General features: G+C 39.1%; 1 pseudogene; it reads left to right on the top strand.

The window, feature by feature from the left end:
- Positions 1 to 5,688: 5,688 nt before the first annotated feature.
- Positions 5,689 to 13,268, top strand: LOC102429606 (annotated as a pseudogene).
- Positions 13,269 to 13,534: the final 266 nt, after the last annotated feature.

The raw sequence follows: 13,534 nt of genomic DNA, 5'->3' as shown, positions 1-13,534 counted from the left end.
ATTACCCTTTTACTATATAGGATAGAGGCCTGGGGCCGGGCTGGTTTGCCCTGAAGGTGTCCTGGATCAGGGTGGGGGTCCCCACTGGGGGGCCTGGCCAGCCTGGATGAGGGGATGATGGCTGTTTGCAGCTGGTCACACCCCCTTCAGGGGAAGGGGGTCCCCACTGGGGTGCCTGGCCAGTCTGGGTGAGGGGCTAGGGGCTGAGGGCTGCTTTCAGGCTGGCGGTTGTTGACTAAAGCTCCCAACCACTCCTTTTTTTTCTTTTCTTTTTTTTATTTTTATTCTGGGCCAGCTTTAGCTCTGGCTCTAGCTCTGAGGCTTCCGCTGCTGAAAGCAGGTATCTGGTTTGTTTGGGTTCTATAATCGAAACAATGTATAACTCCAGCTCTGAGATTCTGGCCGGCTGAAAGCTGGTTTCTGGGGTTTTGTTTAGCTTCTATATTTGTTACAATGTTTCAAACTGCAAGTTCAGAGGCCGGCAGTGGCAGGCGGGGAACGTTGGAGTCCTCTGTCACTGAAGCAAGCAAGCCTCATGTTCGCTTCCAGCTGCCTGGCTGCCAGCCGCCATCTTGGCTGACAGTTAATTTGCATAAGGATATGCTGATTAGCCAATGGGAAGGGTAGCGGTCGTACGCTAATTACCATGTTTCTCTTTTATTAGTGTAGATAATCTTAACTTGTATGATTGGATTCACTTCCCAGTTAATATTTTTATAAATATAAACAAATAATGGTGATCAAATAAAAAGTCACACTTTTCTAAGGTAACAAAGTTCTATTTAAATTGATATTTTTAATAATGTTATAAATCAAGTTGAAAACCAATTGGAGAATACCTTTGCAAAATGAACCCAGTTACAAGAAAATTTGGAAGATAAATAGATGTTGTCTTTTTCAAGTATTGATTTGAATGGAAAAACACCAGTATAAATGAATAATCAAAAGGAAGGTTGTTTGTTGGCCTTGGGAAGAAGTTCTTGAGCTGGGCATTGGCCAGATGGGGGACACAGCTGTATAGTGGGAGTCAGTCTAAAGTCTATATGATGGCAAAGGATACCCAAGGAATACAAGATACAAAGAAAGAAAATTGATCCAATTCATCCTCCCAGGGGAAAGTTAAATACTAGTTGATTAGTGTTTATTGTGTGTGTGTGTGTGTGTGTGTGTGTGTGTGTGTTTACTGCTAGAGATACTTGATTTCTGAAATGCAAATCTTATTTTTATCTTGTTTTATTTTTTTTATCCATTACACTTTCCCCATCTCAAACCAGGAAAGATAATAATCCTATAAACCCCAAATGCACAAAATTTATTCAGATATTGAAAATTTGAGTGGAATATGCTTCCACCCCCCAGAACGTGATATAACTTTAAGGATTAGCTAGTTGAAAATAAATTTAATTTAAACTCTTCCACTTATTGCTATAAACATCCATCCCTTTGGCTCTGGCATTTTCAGATGCTCAGGCACTAAGTCTTTATGATCCATGATGATGTTAATATTGACCTGTGCGAGTGGTCTTGAATGTGCTGGAAGCTGTCCCTTACAACTTTCCCCTAACCTAGTGACTAAAAATAAATAAATGAATAAACAAACAAAATTACATTCTGGCATCAAAGTACATACTTTTGTAAATTGAATATTTTGTACCCCACAAATGATGAAAGTATTGATTTTAGAACCAACTGCCTTCCCAAATCCTGGCTTCACCACTTACTAGCAGTTTGACCATAGGCACTTACTTCACCTGCCTGTGCCTCAGTTTCCCCAGCTGCAAAATGGAGGTCATAATAGCTTTCACCTTAAAAGGTTGTTATGAGGACTAGATGACTTTAATATGTGAAACATCTTTAAACAATGCCTGACACATAGGAAGCACTTTATAAATGTTCACTATTATCTCAAAACTAGCATTTTTTTCCCTTCATTTTTTTCTGATCAAAGTGAAGTTACACCTTGGCAAACAAAAGTATCTACATCAATATGAATTCTATGGGCACAGTGCCAACATTACATGGTGAGCATTCATTAATTTTTTGTTGAATAAATGGTTATATTAACTGAATGCATAAACTGGTGATGCTCACATTCTTATCTCTTTATTCTCATTTTATCACAAATCCACTAATTACATTGAAAACTCAGTGAGAGGGAGCTAGAGGATAATCCTGAGCCTGAGCCAGTGCTTGTGGGAATCTACTGTGTCCCTGCCTTTGTCAGCACTGACTTCCTCCCTTCCAGACTGTCCGATGCAGTCTCGGTCAATGTGCATCTGTGCATCTGCTTTTTTCCTTCTTGTGGCGGTAACTGTCATGGTGGCCTTCTGGATGGAAAAGACAGATGTGTGCCGGGTGTAAATTAGATAATGAAGGGGGAGTAAAATGTACCCAGTCACACGATGCCCTTTGAGATGCTATGGAATGAGAAACGAAATTATATTCAAACCGCTCTATTTAACAAAGTCATGCATTTCATCCATATCAGATCCACTGATTTTACCCTCCATCACCTGTGGGTAAAATCTATTTGTAGTGTCATTTTGTCAGAGAGCTCTTTAGTAGAAAAGGTTGTTTCTGGGGTGTGTTTTATTTTTAATTCTACATAATGACTCAAACTGTTCTATTTCACTCCTGACTGAGAGCAGACTAAAGTAACTTGACAGATGTTTTTTTGACATGTCTTGACAATGTCCTGATGCCCCACCAAAAACATAGCTATGACAAGAAACCAAGTGTAACTTGGCCGTATTTGGAGTGGACTCCAAAGCATCAAGGACTGTATGAATAACAGGGGGGGTGGGGCCTCAGCAGATATTGAAGATGTCAGTGAACTTTGCAAAGCTGTAGCAGCACTGCTATTTCTGTTGGAATGTGAAGGACTCCTTTTCTTCTTAAGAAAAATAAACTTGTTGGGACAAGTTAACTCCTGATATTGAACTGACATGGAAGGAGGGGGCATAATATGTGTAGTTTAGATTTATTGTAGTAATTCCAGAAAGCCTCCACTACAGAGTAAATGGAAGGAAAAGACTTTAAAGGAGATTGTTATGGGCTGAATTGTCTCTTCTCCTGATGCCAAAATGCATGTGTTGGAGCCCTAGCCCCAAGTGTCTCAGAATGTGACCATATTTGGAGATCAGGTCTTTATAGAAGTAATTACATTAAAATGAGGTCATTAGGGTGGGTCCTAATCCAATAGGACTGGTGTTCTTATAAGAAGAGAAAATAGAAGTATGGAACAGACTGACAAATCTCAGAGGGAAGGTGGGTGGGTGTGTGGGCAGAGAGAGATTAATCAAAGAACGTGTATGCATATATGCATAACCCACGGACACAGACAATAGTGTGGTGAAGGCCGGGGGGCGGGTGTGGGGTACAGGGGGTCAATGGGGGGGGGGGTAAAGGAGTACATTTGTAATACTTTCAACAATAAAGATAAGTTTTTTAAATATTCAGAAAAAAATATTTTTAAAGAAGAGGAAGTTGTGACACAGAGGCGTAAAGAGGGAAGATGGGAAAATACAGAGAGAAGGAGCCATCTCCAAGGCAAGGAGAGAGGCCTCAGAAGAAACAACTATGTGCAGCACCTTAATCTCAGACTTGCAGCCTCCCTGAGAAAATAAACTTGTTATTTAAGCCACTCAGTTTGTGACCATTCCTTACAGAAGCTCCAGTGGCTAATACAGAGATGAAAGACTGAAGACATGCAGGGGCTGGAAAGCAGTGTCTCAAACTTCCATGTCATGAAGAGGGCAGCAAGTTTGATACACATGAGCAGTGTAACATTTTCACACCCAAGTCTCCACTATTTAATTTTGTACAATCAAGGTCAACTTTAACTCTGAAACTTGATTCACTCATCTCTAAAATGGGATATCAGGTCCTTAAGGCAACCACAGAGAATTTGTCTTTTTTTATTGTGAAACTAGTCCACAGGAAAAAAAAATTTTTTTCTAATGAATAAATCAAAGATTCTAGATAGAGAAAGCAAAGGAGTCCACCCTCTTCAAGGAGTTTACATCTATTTGTAAATGCTGAATACTCAAAAGAGTGAGGGCTCTAAAACTCCCAGAAAGAGAGACCCTTGAACCTGGGGTGATCATGGAAGGCTTCAATGAGGAAGTGAAGTTGATTTTTCTCTTTGACTGTTGAGTAGAGACTGAATATGACAAAAAAAGATGTTCCTGATGAAAGCAGAGGTAGAAAATGCATTGTATGTTATAGGGTTAATAAAAGGAACAGCTAGCCAATATGGAGCCCTTTGCACACTGGAGAAAACACCTTTAGGTGATAGTGTTGTAAGTTATTTCTTTCTGAACCACACCTTAAAAAACAATAAGGTAATTTGACTAGTTGTTAGAGGGAAAAAAATTGTCTGACTATTAAAATCAATCAGGGCTATTGTGAATATTATAGCAGGCAAATGTTTCATCCTTTGACCTAGAAAATGAAACCTCACTATTCTATTCCATCCCTTTGACACTTGGGGTTATTTGGACAGGGAGTGCACTATGGTTACTTTTGCTCCATCTAAGAAGAAAATATTTGCCAAAGAAGAGAATAGAATAAACAATACTCCAAAAGGAATGCTTCCAGAGCTTTAAGATACAAGTTTCATTCCAACTAGTATTCTAATTATGAATCTTTTTAAGCTTTCCATCAAAGTAGTAATCCAGAGGATTGCCATTTGGCATTGCCCTTAGGCCTATTTAATCCATTCCATGTCTTTGAAAGCACTAGCTGTATTTTACAATTTAAGCTTTACTTCAGATTGACCTTTACTATAGTTTTCCAAATGATCACATTTTACTGTACTGTTAGTCTTCTATGAATTAAATCAACAAAAACTTATTGACTTTTACCATGCTCAAAATTAGCTTTAGAGAATAAATAACCCTAAAATAATTTATGATGATGCTGTGTGATGTACATATTTTCTATTAAGGCCATTAAGGGCTCCAAAATCTTGGCAGTTGATAATTTTTTTTTTTACTCAAATTGAGGTAAGGATTGGTGTTTGGATTTTGAAGATGAAAAAATAGATTGCAGATATATTGAAGATGGTGTTACTCAGTGAAAGATGACAGGTCTGTTGCCATTAGCATCTTTAAAGATGAAAGGTGGAGAGGGCAAGCAAGCATAAAACTCCTAATTAATAACATGTTGCTCCTTATTAGCCACATGAACTAGAGCTTACTGACTATAACTGTTGAAGGAAGCTTTGTTAGGAAGGAAAAAAAAGCATAAGGATTAGAAAGAGAAGTAAGAATTAAGAGAATGGCAGGGAGAGACCAGTTCATAATCTAGAGCAGTGGTTCTCAACCTGTGGATTGCGACCCCTTTGGGGGTCGAACGACCCTTTCACAGGGGTCGCCTAAGACCGTCGGAAAACACATATATAATTACATATTGTTTTTGTGATTAATCACTATGCTTTAATTATGTTCAATTTGTAACAATGAAATTGGGGGTCACTACAACATGAGGAACTGTATTAAAGGGTCGCGGCATTAGGAAGGTTGAGAACCACTGATCTAGAGCTTGGCTTTACTCTTAAAGGTAATGGAAAGCAATTGGTGTCCCTGGGGTAGGTATCTAATAAGATCTGAGTAACATTTCCTGAAAATTATCTTAGTAGCTGTCTTCAGAATGCGTTTCAGTTAAAGAAGCAAGAAGGCAAGCGATATGAGATTTGCATCAGTGAGACCTGATTATAAACTGTTGTTCATCACAACAGTGGTGATGGGGAAGAAGGTAAGAATACAAAAGATGGCATAAAGATCTAATGGAACAACAAAATGTGGGCAAAAGTAAAATAAGGAGACCAAGGTGTCTCTGAAAGTCGGTAGACATGTAGTATAGATGGGGCTGCAGATAGAACAGGCTGTTTCAAAGGTCATTTAGGATAATTTCCAAGGAGAGGGATAAGAAACACAATTAGTCAGTGTCATAGTTGTTGCCAGTGTCTTACAATAATTTCAGAAGTTTCTGTGCACTATGACACGTGCACAAGTTAATAAGAGCCTAAAGTTTCTGACTTCCTTCTCACCTATGACAAAGATGCTGATGAGCCTGGAGGTAGGTAAAAGTTGTCATGAAACATCATTCTGAATAGCTATGGCTTCACCTCTTACGGTCTTCAAAATCCGGTTCTCTCTACCAAGTCTCACCTTAACTGGAGGAAAATTGGGCACTTCCTTTGTATTCATGAGCATGCACATCACACACCGGGCATTATTAAATTCATGCCACCAGATTAGGGGACCAAAATAAGAGCTATTTTAAATAGTAAAATTAATAATATACATACATACTCAAAGAAGAATATACCAACTTCAGAATATATCCCCTCCACCTTTTCCAGACAGATAAGAATTATGAATTTCTCTTCTCCCAAAGATTGAAGTTCCACGAGCTGGTAGTCTAGGCAGTGAAAAGAGGAAGAGGACCAAATTAGATACAGAAGATCTGTGTTCCAGTTTGAGGTTTGTCACTTTTTAGGTCTAAGACCTTAGGAAAGCTACACAGATATCTGAACAACACTTTCCACCTCTGTAAAATGAGGCTGTGCTTGCAAGACTTATAAGCATGTCTCCCCATGGTCTAAGCACCAATGGTATTAGTTATTACTGTTATTATTTTGTTGTTACTTTTATTGTGTCATGCCTTGCTATAAAAATGGGCTGTGAAATCAGCTATTTTCTGCACCGAGGTGGGAGGAGCTCAAGTCTAAGGCTTGTCTTTGGTTCCCTCTATTCCCTATTCTGACTTCATGTCATTTTATTTTTATGGAAGATTGAGGAAGGAGCATATTTGTTTTTGTGAAAGTACTTTGTAAACTATAAAATGTTTTAAATGACAGCAGTCTTTTGATAGGAACATTTTGTTGGGAGTTCAGAACTTCAGGTAGAAAAGCAATGGGTGGTGGTGGACAAATACAGCAGTTAGGACTACTGTTGATTATTACTTAAATCACTGACCTTAATGATGTCTAATAATGACATACTGGGATGAAAACATATTTAGGCTTAAGATGTATTTTATGGATTTGAACTAAAATCAGGAATCTTCCTCCTCAAATAGGGGAGCTTCATGTGGGTTCTTGGGCTCTTTTTCTAAAATCAGTAGTTCAACTTTCCAGTTTGGTCATCGAGCCTTATGTCACTCATGGACGGCAGCTCTGTTTTCAGATAAGTAGTCTACAAGCCAATGTTTTGGCAGAAAATCACATTCTGGGTAATAGGTCTGGTATCTGTAGGAATCCTATCTCTGCCCCAATTTGCTCATTTCCTCTCTCTCTCTCTCTCTCTCTCTCTCTCTCTCTCTCTCTCTCTCTCTCCCCCTCTCTCTCTCCCTCTCTCAGGATATGTTTTTGTCGACTTTAGAGAAGGAAGAAAGAGAAAGAAACATTGATCTGTTGCCTCCTGCATGCCCCCTACTGGGGATAGAGCCTGCAACCCGGGCATGTGTCCTGCTGGGTGATCCAACCAGCCACCTCTTGTGCATGGGACAACACTCAACCAATTGAGCCACACCAGCTGGTCTTACCTCTCTTCTTTAATTGAATTTATTGGGGTGCTCTCCTCTCTTGTGTGACAAAGTCTACATTCACAGCTGAAGTACATGCTTCTTGGAGTGAAGTGGTGGGTGCACTTCCGGTTCTGTGGGAGACTTCGCAATCTGTGACAAGCCACAGAAACACTTTGTGAGTTAGAGATGAGTTACTCCCACTCACCTCCCTCTGACAGGTGCTGTCAGAAATAGAAAGCTCTAAAAGATCCTTAAACATAGACTTAAACTAATAATTATAATTTATAATAGTAATTAACTTTCTTCACAGGTGAGTCATCTATAGATTAGAGATTTAGTGATCATTTATTTCAAAGTTCCCCTTACTTAACATCTCCCCATTCTCCCCAATCTCCAACCTGGCAACAACCATTCTAGGTTACATTTTAAGGAAAATTTTCTTTCTTAGCTTTTGAAGAGATCAGAGAGAATATTTCTCATCTTATATTTAATGCATGCGGATGACTGATATTGGCAAAGTAATGTTTTCCTTAAATCATAAAAAATGGGTTAAATGTTTTCTAAAGTAATCTGTAATTGTGTCAATACTGATATTTTTGCTCTTAAATTCCTTTAATATTCAACAGGGCAGCTTATCTCTGTGAAATGTTTCCTCCTTCCCCTGACAATAACAAATGGATGGGAAGTTCAAACATTTGTACTGTTTCTTTGAAGCAATTGCCCTAAGCCAGTAAAAGCTGTTTCATCAGCTACAACTTTGAATATTTTTATTTCCTCCTGACAAAATTTTAGGTCTGTGTTCACGAACAAGATATATAACTGTCAATAACCATCTCTTCAGCAGATAAAGTTAGTTTATTAAACAGTAATCTGCTCTCCTGGTCTCTCCCCACCCTGACATATTGCCCATTTATTTCACATTCTTGTAGTGTAAAATAAACATGCTAAGTCTGTTGAGATACTCCCATGGTTATTTACTTTTCAAATTTAATAAGAAGGAGGGGGTGACCTTTCTTCCTAGGACAGGAAACAAAATTAGACCTGACAGTGATACACTATCAATTTTCACAACTATGAGAATATTTCATAAAGCAAGCATCTCTCTGTGCACTTTGGTGACTGCAAGCTGGCCAATGAAGTCATAAAACCCAAACCCTTTAAGTTCCTTCTGAGTTAATTTTCCATTTACTTGCAGGGTTTCATTTAATCTGGCAAGTTGATAACCATGCATAATTATGTCAGATTTCTTTCTCATCAAATTCTACATTTCTCAGGACAAAAGGAGTCTATGATACTTTTCTTGATGCAGATAGGAAGAGCATGGGGACTCTGCAAATGCTTAACAGAGGGACATGCCTTTGCAAATTAGCTTCATGAAACTAAGCCAACTATTTTTATTTCATTTCTCATACAATCAAAGGCAACATCAAGATTCTCTTACCCACAGTGTTGTAACCATGAAAATGCATAATAAAGTTAAAGACAACTACATCTCCATATATGTACCCCCCCCCAAAAAAAAATGTGTCGGCAGTGCCCGGAAAAACATCATACATTTAGACTCATTTTGTGTGTGTTGTATTTTGTTTTATTTTATTTTTTTTCATAATCATTTATCCCTCTATATACCCTCTTCCACCTCCCTCTACCCACCCAGCCCCCACAATCACCTCACTATTGTCCATGTCCATGAATTCTCTCTCTCTCCCCTTTTTTTGCTCAATCCCTCCACTCACTTTTTTATTATTCTTCACCATCTTGGATTTGGTCTCACAGCCAGAGGCATAATACTGATATGTACAAGACAGTCGGGGCAGCAACATATGAAGATTCAGAAATATTACATTATTTAGAATGAAGAAAAGTATTTCTAGACCTTATACAGACACTGCAAATTCTGTGGTAATGAAAGAAAATAATAAAATGGTCAAGGAGATGTATACATACAGCTCTCCTCTGAGAGCTTAAAGAAATAGAGATACTTTTTCAATCCTCAATAACACTCTCTAATTTTCACCTCTACAGTTGTCTTAGCTTGAATCATAGTTTTGTTTTATTTTAAGGAGGATGGGTGTTGGGGAAAGGAATGGTTACTGATTTCCAGATTAAAAAAAAAAAATACAACCCAGGAAGAATTCTGATGAGGGAACCCCAATGGCTGAAGTCACTGTTTTCCCCACTCTAGGTGGTGGTTTGGTGATGAGAAGATACAACCCTGTTATTATCACTCTCTTTTCTAGGAGTTTCATCATCAAGCAATCTGTTCATTGTATGCAAGCTACAAGAAATTTGGATCGGAAAAAGGAAAAAATAAAATTGTTAAAAAAGATAAATGTGAGATATTGTGTACAGTGTTAGGTTGAAGCCTATGGGAAATATATAGTAAAGTCAGGTTTTCAATTTGAAGGTTTGCATTTTTATGGTCCAGGTGTTAGGTTTCAATATTGGTTCCATTTACTGAGGAAGCAATCCAGGTTAAAGGTAGAACCAACAAAGAATACCCCAGTCCAAAGCAGTCCAGATTTATTATTATTACTTTTAATTTATTACTATTATAAAATAGTCCTTAGACAGTATTAACCATGGAGTGAATCAGGATAATATTTAAGGATTATACTTTCTTGCATTTAAATTCTAGGTAATACATTTTCTTGTAAGAGTTCTAAAGTTTTTCTGCATGCTCCTCTCCAACTTCTCCCTCTTCTCATCTTCACATTGTTAACGTGTCCCTAATTAATGCCAGATATAAGCCAAGTGTTTCTTGTATGAATGAGTAGCATGCTAAGTTCTCTTTGAGGACATAGTTACACATTTTATTTTAAACTTTAATTTTTTATTGTGTTTGTACTTCAGATTTCACGATTATAGTTGTTTTCCTTTCCAAGTAAAGTTTTTCTCGTTGCTAAAACACCCTGATGTACTTTTTTAAACATTTCAGTTAACAAATTTCTGCCCATTGCTAACACGAGTAAACAACTTTGCTTCTTCCTCTTAATTAGTCATTCATCTATCAGTGATTGAAAGTTACCATAGAGGTTCCCACCAAGACAAAACATCCTAATGTTAGGCCTATGATTCACTTTTTCCTTCAGGCTCCCCCCCCCCCCATTCAATATTATCTTGGATAAAGCATTTGAGAAATTCTTGATGGAGACTAAATTCTACTGTGATTAAGTCTTATTCTTTCTTGGGATGAAACAGCCACTAAGATTCAGCAGAAAGTTTCAGTCAGACAGCAGCAATGTTTTCCAGTTCACAAGCAACTGAGTCATCTGCACCCTGGAGCCGTCCTACCTGTCTACAGTGGGGAAAGGACTATTTCAATTTCTGTTACAAAGGACTGTAACAGTTCAATTCTGTTAGAACCTGGTCTTTTCTCACATGATGGTTCCTTGGCCTTCTGAGGTTAAATCTCCAGTGAGTGGGCTGGGCACATTCCAGTTGAGGATTTGGCACTTAGCAGGGAGAGAATAGCTCTGCTGTCAGTTCTCAGTGAAAAAACAAATAACTCCAAAGAACAAAAGAAAAACAGTCCCTTTCTAGTCTTTGTCATGAATTTTATACAAAGTCAACTTTCTAACAGCTCCTCTGAGATAATGACTGGCCTAACAGGACTTTCCTTCTTGGTTAAACCAGATGCCAAGGGAGAAGGAAGGGGAACCTGGAGGAGAGATCTGTTTCTTTCCACTCTGCTGCCCAGTCTCTTTCTTGATGGGATTCCAGGATGTAAGTATGCAAAAGACACACATGGAAGCAAGCTACACAAGAATGGCTTAAGGCTCCGGGGTTAGAGGCCCACTCCAAATTGGTGGTTTGGCTGGAACTTGGTCCACAGAAATGGCTCTGAGTAAATCAATGCAAGAAATAGATAAAAGGACAAACCTCCTGACTTTGTATATCTGGTATCCAATATCCAGATTTTAAGAATATGTTCACATAAATCTGAATGGAAGAGTGAGTCTTAATTTTAAAGACTGCGAAGCAGTCAGAGCTCTGACTTGTACTCTCCTAAGGGAAGATATTGGACTTTTGCCGAAACCGGTTTGGCTCAGTGGATAGAGCGTCGGCCTGCGGACTGGGAGGTCCCGGGTTCGATCCCGGTCAAGGGCATGTGCCTGAGTTGCGGGCACATCCCCAGTGGGGGATGTGCAGGGGGCGGCTGATCGATGTTTCTCTCTCATCGATGTTTCTGACTCTCTGTCTCTCTCCCTTCCTCTCTGTGGAAAATCAATAAAATATATTTAAAAAAAAAAAAGATATTGGACTTTCTATTGATAGTCCGTTGGAGAGACTAATTCCCACAGTTCCCTTGAGACTCAACTATATTCATTGGGTAAAGATCTGATTGGTCATCAGGACTCTAACAAAAGTACTCACTGAAGAGGAATTGACATAGGTACTGGAACATCCTGCATCTGTCCTTTACTTAGACGTACCTTAAATGGCTGGTATTTTCTTGCAACAGAAGTAGATGATATGTGCTTCAATTATGCAAAGAAAAATGTGGAACAGAATAACTTATCTGAGCTTATAAAAGTTGTAAAAAGTACCACAGAAGATGCTTCTGATGGATGCTCTTAAAGAAGAATCTGAGATAATCTATGACTATTGCATGTGCAATCCTCCCTTTTTTGCCAATCAGTTGGAAGCCAAGGTAGTAAACTCTCGAAATCCTCGAAGACCTCCACCTAGTTGGGTAAACACAGGAGATATCACAGAGATCATGGCAGAAGGAGGTGAATTAGAGTTTGTTAAAAGGATCATCTACCACAGTTTACATCTTACAAAAAGATTGCTGTATGCTGGGAAAGAAATGAAGCCTTGCTCCTCCGAAGGAAGAACTTGGAGTGCAAGGGGTTCCTAAAGTCACCTACATGGAACTCTGTCAATACCGGACAATGAGATGGGCCTTAGCTTGGAGTTTTCATGGTGACGTAACAGTACCATCACCACCAAGTAAGCAAAGAAAATTAGAGAAACCCATCACATTTGTAGTGTTGGAGTCTGTGATGAAAAAATTATCCCTCAAAGCATCACCTTTGGGCTCTGAGACAATGGAAGAAGGCATGGTAGTTGTGACAACATGGATTGAAAAAATTCTCACTGATCTAAAGGTCCAGCATAAATGAGTTCCATGTGGAAAGGGGGAAGTTAGCCTTTTCCTAACAGCCATAGACAACTCCTGGATTCATTTAAGGAGAAAGAAAAGAGAATGAGTGAGACAATTGAGAGAAGTTCCTCAAGCTCCTGAGGACGTCATCCAAATCTTGGAAGAGAAAAAGCTAACCCCTGAAGAGCCTGGAAGTAGCCAAGATTTGGCCTACGGTCCCTGGAAGAGTGTTCTGTGCGGGCCTGCTCTACAGGAAGGCGAGTCAGCCACTGTTGAGGGCCATGGCCCAATCCAGGTTTCGCTTTCCCAGGAAGGAAACCCAGAACCAATGGAGGTTGAAAGGAGTGAGGAAAAGGGAGACATGGAGGTTGGGGAAAGTTGTAAAGGCTCTAGCAATGGATCCCAGGACCTAGAGGCTTCTGAGCAGCTCATTAACCCAGTGTCTGAAAAAAGGTATCCTTTCCAAGGAGTGGCTGGACATTACCTTTTCAAATGTTTGATGAACATTAAGGAGGTAGATGATGCCTCAGTTGAAATGCACTGGGTTGAGGGTCAGAACAGGGATTTGATGAACCAGCTTTGTACCTATATACATAACCAGATTTTCAGGCTTGTTGCCAGTTAACTCTAAACTTCTAGCACAGTTGTAAAAGTTCTATAAAGCAATTTGCTTTGGAGTGGCCTGTGGGGTGGCAAGAGAAATTCTACCATAGGCTTATTGGGAGCATTACATGGAATTACCTTTAAAAACAAAAACAAATTAATTCATTTTTAGAAATCCCCCCAACCCTCTTTTTTTTAATTTCAGGACATTGTAGTATGGTAGTTCAGGAGGAAGAATTATAATTATCAGCATCAACAAAAAGCCATCAGAAAACTCATAAGGGATTT

This window comes from Myotis lucifugus, unplaced genomic scaffold, assembly GCF_000147115.1.
Source record: "Myotis lucifugus unplaced genomic scaffold, Myoluc2.0 scaffold_107, whole genome shotgun sequence".
Taxonomy (NCBI): Eukaryota; Metazoa; Chordata; class Mammalia; order Chiroptera; family Vespertilionidae; genus Myotis; species Myotis lucifugus.
This window is presented reverse-complemented; position numbering and strand designations above follow the sequence as displayed.